We start from the raw sequence: 20,840 nt of genomic DNA, 5'->3' as shown, positions 1-20,840 counted from the left end.
ATTCCATTCTAGAGTCACTCAGGGAAATGACTCTCGATTGAGATCATGCCACCTTTTTTCTATCCATCTTAGTCTTTCTGATAGCTTTGGTCTTTTTCCCATGTCTTTCTTGGTTGGTAAACCCAACCGGCGATTTACAACAAACAAGTCTTTCTTCATTTTTTTTTAGAGCAAGAAAAGAAGCGGAACTACAAGAAAGCTTTCTTTATATGGATAACCAATCCATTTTCAAATATAGTTGGGAGACTTTACCCAAGAAATGGGTTCAAAAAATGGAAAGATCGGAACATGGGAATAGATCTGATACCAAAACGGACTACCTATTTCAATTGTTGTGCTTTCTTAAATTGCATACCTATACAAGGGTTCAAGTTTCGATCGATATTTGCGGAGTTGATTATCCCTCTCGAAAACGAAGATTTGAAGTGGTCTATAATTTACTGAGTACTCGGTATAACTCACGCATTCGTGTACAAACCAGTGCAGACGAAGTAACACGAATATCTCCGGTAGTCAGTCTATTTCCATCAGCCGGCCGGTGGGAGCGAGAAGTTTGGGATATGTTTGGTGTTTCTTCCATCAATCATCCGGATCTACGCCGTATATCAACAGATTATGGTTTCGAGGGTCATCCATTACGAAAAGACCTTCCTCTTAGTGGATATGTAGAAGTACGCTATGATGATCCAGAGAAACGTGTGGTTTCTGAACCCATTGGGATGACCCAAGAATTTCGCTATTTCGATTTTGCTAGTCCTTGGGAACAGCGTAGCGACGGATAATTCAGAATCAGAATAGGTCCAGCTCTATAGGATAGGGGACAAATCAATAGGAAATGCTATTTGCTTTGTAAGAAGAAGAATCAACTTCTATGAAATGAAAGAGTTCGCGGGAATTGTCTTGATCGTCGGAAATAGTAGTCAGAAGTGTTATCGAACGATTTCCTGCAATTCTTCCCAGTATGTCATGAGTAAAGAATCCAGCTACAAGTCTCGATCTATACAAAACGCACTGGGTTTTTGTGTTTCTTTCGGTTTCATTGATAGCAGAAGAGCCTGACTCTATAGGATAGGGGCACTAGCGCTTTATTTAAAAAAAAAAAGTAAAGGGGCCACGTAACGTAATAGGCTGCTATTCTAGGCTCGCTTCGCTTCTTCAAGCTCCGCCCCTTATTGGAAAACGAAAGCGCTAACGCGCCTTATATTTATTATTTTTTTTAGTAAAGCAAAGCAACCTTTCGCGCCAGGCGCTCACGTTGTCGTCTGGGTGGAAGCTGGCGGCAGGGCTTGCTTAACCGTATATATGGAATCGGGACTCGCCCTGGATCTCCGAATAGCCTCACCTGAAACTGGTAGACACACTGAGCCACCACGTACCCCTCTCGCCCGTCGTATGCTATGGATGGTCACACTAGCCCCTCGATGGCATGGCGTTCCCATTGACTGTTCCTGAGGTCATTCTTAAGGGAGATCCTTAATCCTGGAAAGAAGGAAAGGCATCAATCCAGACCGGCCGGCAGCACCCGAAAAAAAAGGAAAAAGCCCTTTATCGGTATCGGATTCGAACCGATGTTGCCTATTTCTTAAGGGCGAACTGATCGACTTGCATGTGTTAAGCATCTTTCTCAAAGTAGCATGATTGGACCTTCCTCTTTCTCTTACTTAGATAGAGGAGAGAGCACGTAAGACTTTCTTTTCTACGATCTTTCTTCTCTTATTTTTTTTATTCTTCCTTGGCCGTGTGGAACATGGATTAGCATTATGTCATTCCTACTAGTGATCACCCATCCAGGATTTGAAGAAGAAGCGCCATAGGAGGACTTCGAGATCAAATATAAGATGTTTCTTTCCATTCCTCGCGAGCCACTTATTTCTCCGAAACAAGAGAGAAAAGTGATTTTCCTCCTTTTTCCCAATAAGTCGACGGCGTTACACCATTGGGATACTTCGAATAAACTAGAGTACATATAGGATACACCGGTGCTAAAACCTTTTCTAAAGATATCTTCCAAACTCTTGGGGTCGCTGTCGCCTTTGGCTCGATCTACTTCGGGGGTTCCCTCCGCTCCGTCCATCTTGGACGTGACTTTGGATTCCCCCTTATCCTTAAGTGGTTGCGGCACGATCTCGTATGAAAGCGGCGTGCATCGCAATGTATAGGGGTTGTCATTTTGTTGTAAAAATGATATAGTCGACTTAAGATTACCTTGCCGTAACCAGAGAATTCAAAAGAATATTATAAGCAGTAATAACAGACAACAACCCCCCAATAGAAGAATGATAAGGGGCAGTAACGTATTAAGTTGATTCAATATTTGGGTTAGTTCCGCAGCTCTTACAGAGAATTCCATATATTATGAATAATAAATTGTTTTCCTCTGCCTCCCAAAAAAAAAGAGGGAGACTTCTTCGAGTAGTGACGAACGAAAGTTAGATGTGGTTGTTGACCAAAAAAACATGGGAGTCGAAAGGCATCGCTTGGGTCGAGTTAAGTAAAGACTGACTATAATTAAATTGCTGAACACTTTCAATATCTATCTTTTACGTATAAATCAAAGACAGTTCAATTCGATCTTAGCCGATCTCAGGTTACCGACTCTCCGGCCCCCTTTCGGTGCAGCACGATTGGAGAGTTCTATGGGCCCGCCGCTTTCTCAATCCATAAACTTTAATTAAAGATTATATTATAGGATATAATCTTCTTCTCTTATATGTAATTTCTTTGAAATTCAATTGCTTGCTTCAGTATGAAAAAACCCAAGCCTACATGAACCATCAAATACAAAGAAAGTCCTACAAATTAAGACTTGGGCCTGTCAAGCCTGCTTTCAGTGGCAGTTGGAAAAGGCCAAGAAGCTAGGGAAAGTCAGTCGAAAGCAATAGCACAGTTCGAAAGCCTTGAAGGAAAGAGTTGAGAACCTCTAAGTGATCCATCGATGCCAACCAGTCAAAAAGAATCCCCCTACTAAGGTAGAGTTTGACTACCGATAAATAACCCTTTGTTTGGAAGACTCCTAAAGTCCGGAAAGACGAGATGAAAGGTATCCTGAAACGTACAACTCCGTCGCAAGCAATAACTATATAGAATCTATTATCTCACTATGTCTCTACCTTATTCATAGGCTTACCCCGTCCCACCAAGAAAAGAAGCAAAAGCGAGAGATAACTAGCAGGGAATAGGAAGGTAGGGGTTGGTGGGGCGGCAGTTCCCGGCTAAATAAGATAAAAGATGGGCACCAGCAGCGACAAAGGAAGTTAGAGCAAATGCTGAAACGTATGCATCCGATCCTGGGACAAGGTAGTCTTTAGCAGGAAGCGAATCAACTTGAATCTCTGAGCAAGGTAGAAGAAAGTCATTCCTAAGCGACACTGCTTGAAGTTAACCTGTAAGAAGAAACTCCTTCGCTAATTCGAAAGAGAAGAGGAAGCGCAGGGAAAGCGTAACGACTTTAGAGGCAATTCCACGTTGAAGCAGGAAGTTTGAATTTAGCGAGAAGGGGGAAGTTTCCATTCGATCAATCAGCGGGTAAATTGTCTATTTACTTTCATCTCATCGTAAGCAAAAGCTTTGACTTCTGAACAACTATGAAAGACCAGTTGATGTTTGTCGTCGTAATCATTCTCGAATACCCTCGCTAGGGGTTTGAGTTCCAACTAGCAGCAAAAAGGCTTGAACACAGAACTTCGTATTACTTCAGCAATTTAGAAAAGAGACTTTTCCACGTCAACAAAGTCCAACGAATTAGCACTACATTACTTCATCGATTGAAACTCTATAAAGGAAGAAGCGAACTTCCAGCCAACTCGACCGGGAATTCCTATTTCTTTTTGTCTACTAGACATTCCACAAAGGAAAAGAATGATGAAAGGCCAGGAACAGGAAAGAGTTCCCGCCGTGCAGAATATCGGTAGCTACATCCAGGGATGGAAATTCCTCTGCGGACAAAACAATAGAAAGAGAGACAATAGGTACCCCTGATGGAAAACTTCGTACCATCCCATCTGATTCAATCGACGCCTTACTTCATTTAATAAATAAGTGGATCTTTATTTACCCTCTGGTGGTCTGTGGCTACGAGCCATTTCCTTATTCTCACGGAAGAGAGAGAAATTCTCATTGAATAGGAAGACTGCCGGCTACCCCAACTTCTTGTTATATGATTCAGATGAACAGCCAGAGGAAGCGAGAATCTCATTCTACGTAGTCGTGAGCCAATCACTTATGGTTGTTTTGATATTGATCATTGAGCAAGGCCCGGCCTGACTTAGGCTGTGACCCTTCCTATTGAAAGGGACGGAAAGCCGAAGAGAGTCGTTTACACTCAGTGAGTAGGAATTGTGGTCCTATTTCCCAGTAGCTTGAGTCGGGAAGACCCCTTGGGACTAGATGAATGACTCGTACGACATTCCTAGGAACCTGAATTTCTATATGAAATGTGGCTTGACCTATTAGTGCAGGTTACCCGATCTAATGAGAAAAGGTTCGAAAGGCGCCGTGCGTTCTGTCCTTTACCATTTTAAGGCACAAGCAAGCAGTCCCTCTTTATTAGGTCAGGTAAATAGGACTCTTTCAGGCAGTGATTAGATTACGCTTTCCAAGCAGTGGTTTTCCCTAGAATGGAAGCTTAAGGAAGATGTTTACCCTGTTCAGCTAAATACGTAAGTGATGCACTAAATCATCAATAGGCGAAGGGCCTTAAGTTAAGCAAGGAAATGAGAGTTCGGTCCCTGGTACTGTGCCTATAAAGTCTTCCTAAGGCAAGGTCTCAACGAGCCTTCACTTCGTACACCCTGAAAACAAAACGAAATCTCCGGACTCAGTCACATGCATGCAACCTGGCTTGAAAGCCGGCCAACTATCCCTCCTACCGGCTAGTTCCCTTGGTGAACGCCTTCTTCTCTAGGAAAGTTTATCACTAGGGAATTCCACTCCTAATATGCGAGCTTTGCCTTTGAAAGTGAAAGAATAGGCTGCTGGTAGGACAAAAGGCTGCTAGAATCCCTTGCTATTGCTATTGAATCCGGTGCTGATGCTCGAAATCGAAAGAAGTTAGGTTAGTGGCACTTATTTTTTCACGCTTGAACTACGGGGCAGACTAGCGGAATGGAAGTTACATCCATACGGGCTGCGCCTGTACGTAAACCCTGTTGTCTTAGGCTGTTATCGAATCCCCTTTTCATATGAGTAACTATCCAATTCCATAACAGAAAGAGATGGGACTAGAGCTTTTGGCTTTCTTCCTTCACTTCAATCAAGGATTGCTGCTAGAAGGGCTCTTGCCCATGTCTAATGCCTTATTCTATTCTATGAAGACGAAGAGCTGGTGCTATAATCAGATGTCGGGATAGCAGCTGCGAATGGGATGTGGGATAAAGAAAGGATGAATTGTCCAAAGCCATTTTTTGCCTTGATTCCCCTAGTAAAGATATACCACGCAAGGAAGAGAATAGGTAATAGGCAGCAGAGAGGGGACTGTGGCACTTTCGGATCAATGATTAGCATTCATATCCAGTGGATCAAGGGTAGGTTCTTAAAAGGCCTTCGAAAGGAAACTCCTGCAAATCCTGGAAGGATAAAAGTGTACCCTTGAGTTAAAGCGCGCCCTTGGTCCTATTGCTACTGCTTCTGATTCACTTGCCTTACCCATACCCTTCCTCTACTGCTGGTCGACTAGACTAAGTCAACTTGCTCGTGGAAAGGCAGGAGCCTGGAAGCCAGGAAGAACGAGCCCTTCAATTCTTCTATTCTGACTTATTATACAAAAGGAGCATCTCTAGTAGGGTAGACGCTCCTTTAGCCATCAATCCATAACGAGACTTAGGTGATCCCATCTCTCTTATAGAGAGGGCGAGAAAGAGCTCCATTGAGCGCCAACTCCAGCATTCACAATCTACTTCCAACCTTTCTTGGTCGAGCAAGTCCAGAACTAGGCCCTTAACAGAACCAGGACTAGCCCTTTAGAGAAAAGCGAGCAAGATCCCTTCATCGGAAGGAAAGAGGACAGCTGACTACCGCTCATGCCCCCTAGCCAATTCAAACTCAGATCCGAAGGCTGATGGGTGATTCTCTAGAAAGTATAATATGACATCACTTTTAGCTGTTGGGTACGAAACTAGACTAGGCTATGATTCACATCTCGAAAGTTCTCAGATCTGGTCTGGACCTAAGGCCTGGGACTGCTTCTTCCTTATCGCCCGAGTATTGCATCGCCTTGACTTGGAAAAAGAAATTGACCTTGAGCCTGCTAATTAAAGTAAACCTTTGCCTTTTAAAACAGCTATTGCTTGTCTTTCTAAATCATTATGAAGAGTGCCACATCTCTCGATCTCTATCTTCTTTAGCGGACATCGAGGCTTTAAGACCGATTGGCGCGTGCCCAAAAAGGGAGACCGGAGACCGCGTCTGAAGCCTTTGCCAACTTTCCGTCTAAGGCAAGAGCTGCGGAACTAAAGCACCAACGGCTCCTCTTCCGACATTGGCTACTGCTATCGGGTATGAACTTAGAAATTCAATGAAGCAGTTGATGCCCTGATCCCGGGAATAAGATAACTTTATCTTCCAGGTATTCACTCATCCCCTCTCAGTGGCAAGAGTGAGTAGATAGCAGAAGTTATTTCATTCCTCATTCCTGGGATATTCGTTAAGTTTGCCCATTAGGGGTCTTTCTCACCGGTGCTATCAATAAGAAGGAGCCTTTTCCCTGGGTAGGCTAAGCCAGAAAAGAGAGAAAGAGAATGTTAAAAGGCTACGCACCTTGGTCCAGAGCGAGGATTGGGATCAGTTTTTCCCGTTCTCTTTAGTTCTATTTGAACTAAGCCGAATCGCTATCTCTGGAACCAAAGTCGTACTCTCTTTACTAAAGTCCTAATGTAATGCCCTTTAAACCACCAAAAGGTCCTATTCCGACAACACTGAAAAAGGGCTCTCTCCGTGTTGGTCAGTACCTTAAACTAATTAGCCATTTCCAAGCTGCTCTTTCATAAGCTGTGATGGCTCTTTTGAATAAAAGGCATAGTCTATGTAATCTTCTGCCCAGGAGCATTCGACTGAAAAAGTATGCCATTAGTAAGACTCTAAAGAATAAGCCTTAGGAGCTATGGAGTCTGGTGAGGTAGCTCTTGTCTCTTGGTCAGCTGTTTCCGCTCGAGTGAAAATGCTTGATGGGGCGAGATTTGCCTTGGGTTCGCTTTCCGGGTGAGGTTTAATAGAATAAAAAAGTAAAGTAGGACAGCGGTGACCACGAATGGCTATAGTTCGTCACTTGCGGTATAAAAAGAAGTAAGGAGCCTTGAAGATCAGCCCTAAGCTAAAGCGCTTTCTTTCTAGTTTGAGAGATGGAAATGCCTAATCAAGTAGCCAAGAATCATCGATTTCGGAGGGGAAATTAATTTAGGAAGGATCCGATCCCAAGTGACATTGAATCAGTTGGGGGTATAAGCGCTGCTATTTCAGCAGTTGGTGTTGGAGGACTGAATGCCAGTCGAAAGGCGCATCTATGACTTAATACCTAATTTGCCATAGAAGGGCTCGATCCCAGACCTAAGCGCAAGGGAATTTAGGTAGGGCTCAAGCTTTATTTCACGTAGCTGACTTTACCGTCAGCTCAATTGGAATAGTTTTTCGCTATGTTCGCAGGCAAGTGAGACGATCCATCAATGCCCTTATCTGCTTAGAAAGAACCGGTGTCATCCAAACATGGTGAAGAGGTACTGGATCAATAATAGCTGAAACTTCTACTGTACAGGGTTCGGCTTGCCCAACTGTCCAAGCTTGAGATAGATTTTATAATATGCTTAACACAACACATGCAATTCGAACGAAGTTTTCTCGGAATGAAAGTCACTCCGTTGGGTTCAATGCCCGCTAGTCCCATGCATCCTTCCTTTCTGTTGGTCAACAACCAACCACATATCACTCACTACTCCTACATGAAGGGACTCTCTTTCTGTCCGGAGGGAATCATTCTTTCTCAATCAATCATGCCTCAACTGGATAAATTCACTTATTTCACACAATTCTTCTGGTCATGCCTTTTCCTCTTCTTGCTTTCTATTTTCTTCCACTACTTTTTTCCTTCCTTTAGGTATACAAGTGCGTCTCTTTTGCTTCTATCTAACAAGGCCCAAGTTACAGCGGGCTCTTTCTATTATGAAATGGTTCATCTTTTTCTGTTTATTGGTTAGTTTAGTATATAGGATTTCTACCTTCTTTGATTTGATCTTTCTGTGTGCCCCGTACTTCCCCTTTCGTCCGGTGGATCCCACTCGGAAGCTTCTAACCTAACATAGGCCAAGTTCCCTACAGTAATGAGGCAGGCCCCTCCTCGGTAAGGCAAGGGGTAGATTCGCTGAGCACTCCCGGCGGTTAGGGGATATGTGGCCCATCACAACCTCAAAAGTTTTATCACAGGCGGATGAAGAAAAGCTATGGTAAAAGTCTGATGAGTGGCTGCTACGAAACCTATCCTATTTTGAAAATCAAATCCAAGACCAGATATCCCTTTTTTTGAAGAGCAACAGAAAACATGCGGGCCCTTGCGCCTGAGCGTACGGCCCATATTCTTGAGGATTTCGGGGAAAAATATGGACTGGACAAACTGCCCGAAATCCTCAATGATATGAAGACCCAGAGATTAGAAAGTCAGTATTACATGGAATCAACCTGATACGGGATCTTGGATGGAATGCTAAAATGATCAAGAAGGAGTGGTATGGTACAAATAAATAAAAATCGAAAGATTTATCGCAAGCCAATTTTGACGAATATTGAAATGAGGAGGAAGAGGTTGCCCACCCCCTTCCTAATCCGCTCGCTTACCCGGGGGAGGCTCAAGAACCTCAGGCGGCAGCACCGGAAAATCAAGATCCTCTGATTCCCGCCCTTCACCCTCCTTTACTGGATGACACCACCCGTATAGTCGACCTCTCTTCGCGCTTAAGGACTAATTGGTTGGGTTATGTGTATGACGAAACACATATGGACTCCTTTGTTCAGACTCAACTTCAAATTGAAAAACATATCGAAGCAGCACTTGTTGAGGACGGGTATGCTCGTCAAAGTGTGTTTCAAAAAAGAGATCAGATACGGGGCTTTCTTTTTTATCCGGAGGGTCAGGCACTTTCTTTGAAAGCTTACTCTAATCATCTAACTCACTCAAATTGGAACTGTAGGTACCCGAAACAGTATTCCATATCGACAGGTCAGAAGAGCCCTTAACTACTATCATCTCTTTTTAGAAAGAAGATGATAGTAGAGTAGGGTTTTTTTCTTTTTTTTCGGTATGCCGCTCCGCCAGCAAGGAGTGCCACGCACGAGCGGAGCGAAAACTAAGCAGGGGTAATTATTCGTTGGGAGAAATCCTTTGATTGCGTATTGAATATAGATCCATGTCTTTCTTGTTCCACTAGCTAGGACAAAATTCTCATATGTCCCTTTCGTTATTACAACCTTCTTTTTTGATGTCAAAGACCAGAAGCTATGCGCTAATTCTCATTGGATCTCGGTTGTTCTTAACAGCGATGGCTATTCATTTCAGTCTTCGGGTAGCACCATTAGATCTTCAACAAGGTGGAAATTCTCGTATTCTGTATGTACATGTTCCTGCGGCTCGGATGAGTATTCTTGTTTATATCGCTACGGCTATAAACACTTTCTTATTCCTATTAACAAAACATCCCCTTTCTCTTCGCTCTTCCGGAACCGGTACAGAAATGGGTGCTTTTTTTACGTTGTTTACCTTAGTTACTGGGGGGTTTCGGGGAAGACCTATGTGGGGCACCTTTTGGGTGTGGGATGCTCGTTTAACCTCTGTATTCATCTCGTTTCTGATTTACCTGGGTGCACTGCGTTTTCAAAAGCTTCCTGTCGAACCGGCTCCTATTTCAATCCGTGCTGGACCGATCGATATACCAATAATCAAGTCTTCAGTCAACTGGTGGAATACATTACATCAACCTGGGAGCATTAGCCGATCTGGTACATCAATACATGTTCCTATGCCCATTCCAATCTTGTCTAACTTTGCTAACTTCCCCCTCTCAACCCGTATCTTGTTTGTTCTGGAAACACGTCTTCCTATTCTATCTTTTCCCGAATCTCCTTTAAGGGATGAAATAGAAGCTCGAGAAGGAATAGCAAAACCTAGTTTACTTCCCAGCTCAAACTGAACGCAAACTTATGGTTGACGCCGTAGAGAATATAAAGCCCATATGCGAAGTGGAAAAAGTACCTCTATATTTTGTGTAGACTGCTTTTTGAAAGTGAAATAGAGACTTTCACTAAAGAGTGAGATTGAGGAGGTATTCACATAAGAAAGTGGCAGTAGTGCTTTCCTATATAAGAGAAAGGCTGCTCTTACCTGGGTCTGCCTAAGCACCGGCTTTGGAGAGGTCTTTCTTTGTCTCTTTTCTGGACGGCTTACCTAAGCTTGGCACAGATGTTCGTACAATCCAATCTGTCTTTCTCTTCAAAGACAAAAGATGAATAGCTTTCCTTTCTTACTGTATTGCCTTATCCTTGATTCGGCATTACCAGCCTTAGGAATCGATCTAGATGCACCATTTCCGGTATTATAAAATAAGAAGTAATTCCTCTTTGCGTAGATGAAAAAAGGTTGGGCTACTTCCTCAATCAATGCCCGAGAGCTGCTCGAAGCAAAAACCTTATCCTAAAGTAAAGTGGCAGTAGTCTAGGCGGACACCTTTTCTTTTGCCTTACCCGCTACGCCCCCTTTCTAAGTAGCAGCTTAGGGTTTGACAAACCTTAATTCAAAAGCTGGAAACTCATATGCTAGTACACTTGCCCCATCTCCATGAAAGTCTTAGCCAGTGCTTCTTTCCGCCTTCCAACTGAATAGATTCTCTCTATCTCTATTTCACTTTCAGGGGTGAGTATTAAAACGCCATAGGAAAAGAAAGGGGTTAGCTCTTAGCTCGCTGGTAGTACTGATACAATCAATATGTACACACATATTAGGAAACTAAAAAGCAGAAAGATCCTTTCAAATCAAAAGGGGGTTGGATACTCACACTCGGGAACTTTTCCCAATCTCTCTTCAAACTTACCTTTTAATTAAGGTTAGAACCTTCCTAAAATTCAGGAGTTTCCAGCTATGCCGCACTCTCAAATCCACTCAAAAAAGCATAGCGAGAGATAGCAGCTTCTGATTCCGGAGATTCTATCTAGGTTCTAGTTAAACTCCCTGGTTATAGGGGCTTCTAATAGTACTGGAAAAGAAAAGGAGTCTTGTATATCGTATCCTAGTACAGGAAAGAAAGATGTTATAAAACAGTCAAGATTATATGTTAGTACTCCAGGTACTCTCTTATTCGAGACGAGAATAGGCCCAACTCGCCTGCATCGACAGCAAAGGAAACTGGCAGGGAAATAGATGCCCCATTTTTTCTCCAAGAAGATCAATGGCAACTGGCACTTAAACTAGATATCCCTAAGCCAGATACTCAGGGATGAAATGACTCTTATGATAGTTAGATGGCGAAGAGTTAGAACGTGGCTAATCCGCTTTCTCCCATTTCTCTCTACTCTATCTATGAGGGCTATGAAGGAATTCGTTCATAGAATGCGATTGCACTACTTTTTGAAAACAACCGTACGGGATATACTCGGCCGAGGAGATTGTACCAAAGGAGACCCGTTTTACCGATCGTTTGATTGGGTGTGTCCTTAGTCGCTCCAGAGAAGCCATACCCTTAGGAAGCTTACCCAACTCATTTTTTAACTCCCAAGAAAGGAAGACAACCCCATTAAATCGTGCATAATTGAAGAGGAAAGATTCTCTAAAAGCCGGCGGTTTTTTTTTCTCCTTATACAGATGACTCCCCCATTTATCGAATAGGCAGCTAGACTTTGCCCGCTAGTCTACCCTACTCATACTGTCACACCGGCTTGGTGAATCTCCTCGCTTGCTTGCTGTCTAAGCCAGCCCACCGCTTTTTTACTTTACTTGACGCCTTCCCATCCGAGTGACATAAGCCTAACCCTGTCAACAGTCCTTCAACTTCAAGTGGGATAAGAACTCAACAGATTCAATATCATATGAGAAAATAGGCTGTACTACAATAAGCGCTTCGTTACGCTACGTTTTTCCCTAGGGCTTGAACTGCTGTAGACAAGACCGAGAGTAAGACTAGTCAAGCATCTATTCTTATTCAAAGTGATTTCACTATCACTAATAGGCTAACAGTCTCGAACTTAACTTATAGAAGGAGCTACTTCCAAGCAGCTACGCGTCTTGGATGTCTTACCATCCCTACTCAAACGCTCTAACCCTATCGTTTTGTAAACTCCGCTCCCTATCTAACTAAGAGTCTATTCGAACCCTAGGACTGATCTTCCCGTTGGTTTTGCTACATCAGTACTTACAGCCGGGTGGCATAGCGAAATTCCTCACCGAGCAGCTCACTCTGAGATCTTTTGTCGAGTCTTGTGTGTGTGGATTCTTTTTTTTGGTATATAAGAGTTAGTCAATACTTTTCTCTTTATATTAATATAACAGACTTTTGAGATCCGATTTGAGACTGGGACCTTAAAGAGCAGAAGGTCGTCTGTAAAGTCTCATCCCGTGCTGCCTGGGTACGAAAGAACTAGGTGTTGATTCCCCTGACCTGGCTATCTTTCCAGAAATGGTTGAATATGACTAAAAGGCTAGGGCTTAAAAGCGCCTAAGACTACGACTCTTTCCTTCTAGCAGAAGGTTGGCACAACACAAAAGAAGATGATTCTAAGCCCTCGCTTATCGACAAGCTTAACCACGGAAAGCATTTGAACCAGACTGAAGCAGGGGCAAGCCGTATGCGGATGAAATCGCTGCAGAGTCGTTCGCAGCAAAAACTAAGACTACCCCAGAGGTAAGGGGGGGTCGAGCACGTAGTACCTTGGTCGCCTGGGTTGATGCAAAAAATCCCAGGAAAAAGAACAGTGGCAAGATTTGAATTGACTTATCCGAGGGGATTTCGGGTTGAATCCAATTTTACGGGGAAAATGCAAGATTAAAATCCTAGGATTCCCAGTAAAGTAAGCACCAGATTCACTATAAAGACAGTACAGGGGCGCGGCGCTAAGGTAGAGACACATAGAGAGAAAAAGAAAAGACCACCGGAATAGTAAAATCAAAGCCCTTCATCATTAGATCTAGGATACTTATCCTTCGAAAACTTCACACCAACCGAATCCCGACTACTCATCGGATCGGATTCTGAACCGTGTTTCCCGCAAACAAACCTCCTAGCTGCTTAGCCCGGCTCCATAGCCTTCAAAATCTTTCATATTGATTGCTTCCATCCAATCCAGCTTATCCTCGGCTCACTTACCTTAGAATAGGTCATCCAGTGCTGCCATTTACGTTTAGCCTTCAACGCCATCTCCAAAGTGATTGACGAAAGCCCCGGCCGGAAAAGGTTAATAAAGCTGGGAATTTCCGCTTAAACCCCGAGAGTTGAACCAATAGCCTTGCTTCTAAGACCTGCGACCCTTTATTTTCTTTTTCTTCGCGGCTGGTTCGTTTTAGGAATGCTCTTGAAAGTCACGCTTCGGTTAGCTTTGAATTAGAGACTCACAGGATACTGTGAAAGGAGCATCCATCTCATGGGCGAGTAGACTGATCGACCCACCATTTAAGAACCAAACAAAGCAAGGGCCCCTTCCGCCCGCCTTTAGGGCTTTACCAAACCAAGGGCGTTGACTAGTGCCCATGTGTGTGCTTGCATAGCTGCTCTGACTCTTTACCTAACATCCTCCCCAACCAGGATAAAGGGAATTTATAATGGGGGGAGTTCCACGATCCGACCAACAACTCGCGCTGAAGAGATGGATATCGGCTCTTTTTCGCTAGCAGGGATATTCGCTCTTGTCTTTAGCTAGCTCTGCTTTCTGCTTTCTCCTTAGCCTCAGCTCTATTAGTAGTAGAGCTAATCCTTCAGGTCGAAATACAGATTAAGTTTTCCCGGTTAGTCTCTGCTCGTCAGATATTAGGGGTTGCTCTAAGGCGTCCCAAATGGTCTCCTCAAAATTCTTTTTGGAGCTGGACGCTCCGGATCGTACCAGCCGGGACCATTCCCCCGTAATGGAATGCGTTTCCCAACCCGTCCTGGGTACCGGATGGGCTATTGTTGGGCGGCATAGGGTGCTTGGGATGACAGGGATTAGTGGATCCCTTTTTTTGTATGCTTTACGATTTCTCTTCGTTTGCTATGTAAGACAAATGGAGACTGGGGCTCTATTCGATCGAGCTTGCCTCCGGTACCTTCCTAGTGGCTTGGACAGGATCAAGTCATTCGTAGTTCGAAAAGGATTCAATCCAGCCGCAGGGGTCGGGCCCCAAGCCTCTGAACTAGCACTACAAAAAAAGCTCCGTAGATGGCGAGCCTTGTGTCCAAAGGTATAATGAGAAGTGGCCCTAAGGTAAGGGTTTTCTAGCCATATCGAGTTGAGCCTACCCATCCCTCCTTGGTTGAGGGAAGATTCCAATTACCATGTCAAAAGGCAATCGCTGAATTCACTCTTCTGGCTTCTGCCATTGAAGCAATCCCGAGATCTTTAAAATTCCCTTTTGGCGGTGTGACCATTTAGCTCATCTTGATAGCCGGGGCTAACCCTCTCGGAGCATGTATCAGAAAGAATTCTAGAAAGTGATAGTGGGGAAAGGTGCATTTTTGGCTATTCCAATCAGTATGGAAGTGGGGCTCAAATCAGATGATTTTACTGCAATATCTATTGATGTGCTAAAGGCTTAAAGCTCTGTTCAAAAAGAGAGATTTGACTGCCATGACATAGGCTTTATACCTAAAATCAAACGAAATGAAAGATTGAATCGAGAAGGAAATGAACCTAATATAGCTACTTGGTATGACTAGAGAGACCACTCCGACCCCCATAGCTCCCCGGGCTTACCTATACTCTAACAACTTTCATTCTATCTGATGAGAGCACATTTAAGGGGCACCGCTTTTGCGGAGCATAGCCTTTGGGGCAGGTTTTTTCCTCCCGATCAATATGAGCACGATCAGGCCATGGAAGACTCGGATCAAAGCAAACCTCCAGATTCGGCGCAGTTAAGTCGACAGCCTCAGATAGGGTCAGCTCATCAGAGATTGTTCGGAGACACTTCTTTCTACAGGGGAAAGATTTTTTGCCACGGCTTCGGAATCAGCATCGCCGGTTAACATCATTGGTTTCAGCTTCAACTTCGGCAGTCGGCATTCCCCTAGAAGACTTAGACTACGTCAGAACGATTAGACCTTGGCAGAACAAAAAGTCGAAGCGTCCCAATAGGATGCATAGCGGCAGGAGGAGTTGGATTGGTTGACATGGGGCTAGATGATATAGCCAGTGTTCCGTGAGGGACCAAAGGGTATCAGATATGTAACGTAACATCCAAAGGGTATGATTTTGTAACTGTTCTGTGCGTTCTCAAGGGGAGATCTTGAATTTCATAAGAGAAGAAAAGAAAGTTGCCTAGTTCTGATGAAAGCTATGCTAAAAGGCTACCCGAGTTCAAAGGTTTAGTTGCGTTCCCTGTCTTCATTGAGATTGGGTTGGTGTTCAGTGTACCTGAGTACAAGATCGAAAGGAATGAATGCATTTCAAGTGAGATGTCCAAGAGAAAAGGAACGAGGGGAAGAAGCGACGAGAACATAAAATCGTGAATGAAAGAGCGTGACGAGACTTTCTCAATTCGAGATGTTAGAAGGTGCAAAATCAGAGATCATCGTCCTTGACTTTTTGCGCGTGCTCAGCAAATATCTATTTGTGCTCCTTATGCTCTATACTACCTATCACACGTTCCTTATGTGCTTAGTCATCTGGAACAATTGGGGCGTCCCATTGGATTTTTAGCTAGGTTGGAACGGGGTCAAAATCACACCCATATTGAAGTGAAGGACCCCCCCGGATGTAGGTCGCGCAACGAACCGGGTCAAGCCACGAGTCGAAGAAAGGTAGTTCATCTGGTCTGTCTTTTGCGCAGAGGTGCTGGTTCGAGTCCAACAAGTTTCGGGGGGAAGGTTCCGCTCCCAGCTATTGGAGATTACCCATGCTCGGCTATAACACGTTATGTTAGATGAAAGTCCACGCAACTAGCCATTCTCGACCAAGAGGATACCGGTGGAATACTTGGACGAAGGGTGTTTAGCTAGGTAGTCGACTGAGCTCTTACAGTTACAGCAGGGAATGAACGGAACTAGTAAGCTCGGTAGACAGGTAGAGGGAACGGCTAGTAAAGAAAAGTCTTTCTCAACCAGGGCTTTCAACCAAGGGTAGCTCGCCCGCAAGTCCTAGTTGGGGAATAACTCTGCTTACAAGTTCCGGTTTTCCGAGGGATATAGTATCAACAGACCAAAGGAAGACAACTGAGCAAGATAGATGCCACTGAACTAGTGTCATAAAGAGTGAAAAGAATTCGGAGTAGTTCAAATATAAGTAAACAGTTCCACTTATCCCAGGAAAGACTTTAAGCTTAAGAGAATGTCCCAGCTTGGGCTTAAGGTAGTGAAGTGAGCCATTAGCTCTGCTCTGGTTCCGCATCTCAAATCAGTAGCTCTGCTAAGGAATCAAGCATCCAATACGAATCACGTCCGAGACGGGAGAAAGAGCGTATAAAGAAAGCGAACTCATTTCTTCGCAAATGGCACCATAGCCAACGCTACGCTCTATACTATCTCAAACAATTCTTTCTGGCCGGTAGGGGGCCTTCCGCATGAAAGCGAAAGGAAGCGACCGACCAAGAAATCATACATGCAAAAAGAGAAAGGGAATGGTTAGTGAATCCGAACATGAGTGGGATCGAGGAAGATAGGGCGTCTGGCTTCGAGGTTATGCAGCTAGAATTGGAGTTGCTACAAACTTGACTGCTGAACTCTGGGCTTGGGCTGTCCGTACTGGTCTCCGGATTGCCTTGGCTCGAAGCTTCAGGGATATTCGAAAAAAAAAAGATAGGGCAGACTAAGACTAAGGTTGCTTTGCTTCCTTCACGTGAAAATGAAAAAATGGACAAGCAAATCGAAAACGAAGAACGAGGAGGCATTGCCTTCTCTTCTGCCATCTAGCCTCTCCCTCCTTCAAGCTAGGGAGAAAAAAGAAAGTCAGGGAGAGCGGGCTAGACAGCGAGTAAGACAGCTAGGTCAATAGGAGCAATCCATCGAGTGGGAGAAAGACAGTTACACCAATCCCGTGAGAAATCCTCTTTGAAGTTGAAGCGGGTAAGCAGGCCTTTCTTTTATTCAAGCTCTTGAAAATGTCAGGAAGTCAAATGGGAAATTGGATTGAGGAACTGAGCAAGCAATCCAGTGATAGTCTCTATCTTTGAAAGCCAACCCAGTTTAAAGTCGGGATTTTAGGCACAAAAGCTGCGAATTCTCTTGCTGCGCTTACGCTTATTCCGACAACAGATTCATCGGTCACTGGATGCGTGCTAACAGAAAAGAATCAAGTCCGAAAGTCATAAGGTAGGTAAGCAAGCCGCCCTGGTGCCAAGCTAAAGACAAGGATCACATCGATAAGAGCAAAAGCAAAGACGGCTTATGCCGAATATCTTGAACTCAAAGAAAACCAAGCCTAACTACTTTCCAGGAAATCGAAGATGTGCCAAATCGTTCTCTATCGAATCGTAGTCTAGAGCCAAATGAAACTGATTCCACTTGACTTGAGCAAGAAGAAGTCAATTTCCCACGGTCAAGCCTAGTAGAGCTCCTAGTCCGACAAGACTAGCAAACATGCTACCACAGAAAGGAAGGGAAAGAGATCGGAAAGCACGCAACCAAACTGAACGCCAGCGCTTTCACTGGGAAAGTCTCCGTCTCTAGCCAAAGACCCGCATTCAAGCCATAGGATGGAAAGCCCAGGGAATGAAATAAGTGACTCTACCCTACGTCGAACAAGAGTTGGCTTCCTTTCTAATTCTAAAAGGCCTACTATGCTGCCTTTCTTGGCTTGCTGCCTTAGCTAGCTCCCTTTCGTACCGGTTCCCCAAGGTCTGATTCTGCCCTTAACCCAGCGCCCGTGGAGATAACGAGATTAACAAAAGATTTTCTCGGTGCGAAGAATAGCCCTACTCCTATATCCTCCAATATTCTATTTTAGTTAGCTACTCACTCAGTCCACAGATTCGGATTAGTCAAAATAGAACTAGACAGATCAAGGAGAGAGAAGGCTCATCGATCAGTCTTAGCTATGGTTCCATTTCTTTCTTCAGTCAGCCAGGCAGAAGTGGAAAATCAAATAGATAGAGTAGATCCTATTCTAGATGGATTAGATAGAAACCTTACCTTAGCGTGATTCCATGCCTGACTTTCCCGATAGCGGAATAGATGTTCCCATGGAGCGGTAACTAGGTCCAGTGCCAAAAAAGGGAAGCTTATCGAAGGGAGGAGTGGAAGCTGCTCTGCTAATGCCCTGGCCAAGAGACGACTTATATCTACATCCATCCTCATAGTAAGAAAAAGCCAGTGAAAGCTCTCTTCTAGGCGCTTATTCCCACAGCAGACTCAATAGCTGCAGTTACGGATTCAATTGCGACAAGATCGTATTCTTCCTTTTCTGATTCACGTGCAAAACCTTTTTGTCCCATTCTAGGAACTGTCAGGTAAGAACCGATTAACTTCCTCACAACCTAGCATTTTATGTCCCTGGGTACCTTTACTCTAGTTTCAAAGGTTTGTAGCACTTGCTTACTGAGCTAGGGGGAGCTCCTGTCCCTTGCTATTGCGGTCACATAAAGGTTAAGAGCGAGGGGATCATTCACTTTGAAAAGCGAAAGGATGAAGACTGATCCTCGTTTCTTTTTTTCTATATATATCTATAGGATAAAGCCATAAGCTACATGCTTATCTAACTCCTGTCTGTATAAAGAAGGCTTCTATGGTGTGAGACAAGAAAGACGACCTCGAGCCGAGACTGACAGGGCAGGGCAACCTGTCTTCTTTTTTATTGTTTTTTTTATAATAAGAGCGAGATGCAGTAGTCTCCTTAGTTAGCGTCCGAGACTCAACTGTCAAAAGCTCAGAAAAAAGGTTCCAAGACGGTGCGAAGACCTAGACCTAAGCCTAAGCCTTCAACTCCGCAAATATCGATAGCCGAATGGAGGGGAATGAGGGAGCAAGATTCGGAGAGAGAGAAGGGAATGAATGGCCTATCAATCTTTTTGTATTCTTTTCCCCGGTGGACATAAGAAGAAAGTTTGTCTACTAGAATATGACTCGAGCATTGATGAATAGCTTATTCAACAATCTCAAGAGGCATTGTGCCCTTTTCTGATCTTATCCTCTTCTGGGCATGTCTGACTAGTGTAATCAGTCCCTTGCTTTCCTTCCCCGCCCGCTGTAACTTCGCCGGAAAGAAGTTCCTTCTAATTAGATAAGGGATATGCTTTTGTAATAGCAATTGGATGCTTTCTCAACACGGATTCCAAGGCTTATTCACCATCAAGCGCGGTAAGAGCTGCTATTTACTCAAGAGCGGCTAGTCTTGCAGCGGCAACTGCTTGAGCTCCTACTCTCACTGCGGTTACGAAGACAGGGGATATTGAAAAGAGGGAGCACAAGAGCTCTGAGTCATCCAACAAGGCTTACTGGAAAAGACTAGAAGAGTAAGGTCATCAGTCCCAGAGCCTATGAGTGCCATGCAAACAGCACTGATTCACCAGAAAGACCGTGACGGTTCATGTCCAGCTCCTTCTATTCTATAGTTCCTTCCCCCTTTCCTTCACCACCAGCTGGAGCGCAGTCTTCGCCGGTCTCCAGGTTATCAACAAGACAAGACCTATCACGTGGCTACGAGCTCTTTCCTTACTCAGACAGACCCCAAGCGGGCACGGTGACAAGACTTTGATGCGGGGTTCGGAAGATAGGCTTGCAACGGATTCAACCGATCGATTCCCCGTGGCATATAAAGATTGGCGAAGCATAAGGTTAGTAACATCGGTGCTGATAACTTCCTTTTCTCCTTCGGGGGTGGGCTTTGTAGGAGTTGGGCGAGATGCAAGACTTTTTCCTCAAGGAGTTAGAGCAGAAGTTGTTTACTCGTATAAAAGAAGAAGACCGGCTTACCATTCTATTAAATAAAAAGGGTTGAGAGTGGATTCCTTTCTTCAATGCATTCCACCGAGGCGACTAGGGCACCTTTTTTGTAAGAGACGCTCAGCTCAAGCCAACTTCTATCAGTTCAGGCGGAAGGTCAGGGGGAGTGGTACAATTAGGCCTTCCCCTCGGTATGCGATATCAGTATGTCAAGTTCATTTCTCTCGTAGGCCCGCTTTTGAAACTTCTGGTTTGAGGGACTTCACCGCTAACGAGCATCGATAAGCTGTCGCAAGCAATCAAAGCGATTCCCTTCCTTATTCTAATAGAAAAGGTAATCCGGGCCCTCCCCCTGTCTACAGCTATGCTATCTCTATCACTGCTAAGGTCAGGTTTTTTTTTGCTGGATCAGATATGGAGATTTCAGCCCTTTCCTTGTTTGCATTCCAGGTTGGTTCTAAAGAAAGGGTTGGAAAATGGAATCAAACAAAAGGTCAGATAGGCCTCCCGTCCCATTATATTTCCTAAGAAAAGATCCGTCGTGGTTCGGAGCCTCGCCCTATCTAAAACTAAAAGGCGGATGGAAGATGGCCTTCTTAATGAGCTCTCTCGCTTGACTTTATCGGTATAGCATTTCTTGCTAGATCGGATTGAGAGTGACTTCTTCCGCTGTCTATGTTTTCAAACATTTCATCGGTGTCGACATTTTATTCATCTCAGCCAGTGTAGGCTTGCTCCGCACACAAAGGCTACATCTGGGCCTTTCATTGATTTGACTTTTCAATTCATTTTGGAAGCCCTTCCTTCGCTCCG

This window comes from Vigna unguiculata, unplaced genomic scaffold (assembly GCF_037176805.1).
Source record: "Vigna unguiculata cultivar grain cowpea cultivar isolate G323 ecotype 2 unplaced genomic scaffold, ASM3717680v1 ptg000102l, whole genome shotgun sequence".
Classification (NCBI taxonomy): domain Eukaryota; kingdom Viridiplantae; phylum Streptophyta; class Magnoliopsida; order Fabales; family Fabaceae; genus Vigna; species Vigna unguiculata.
The sequence above is the reverse complement of the archived record's forward strand: the minus strand, read 5'-3'. Positions refer to the sequence as shown.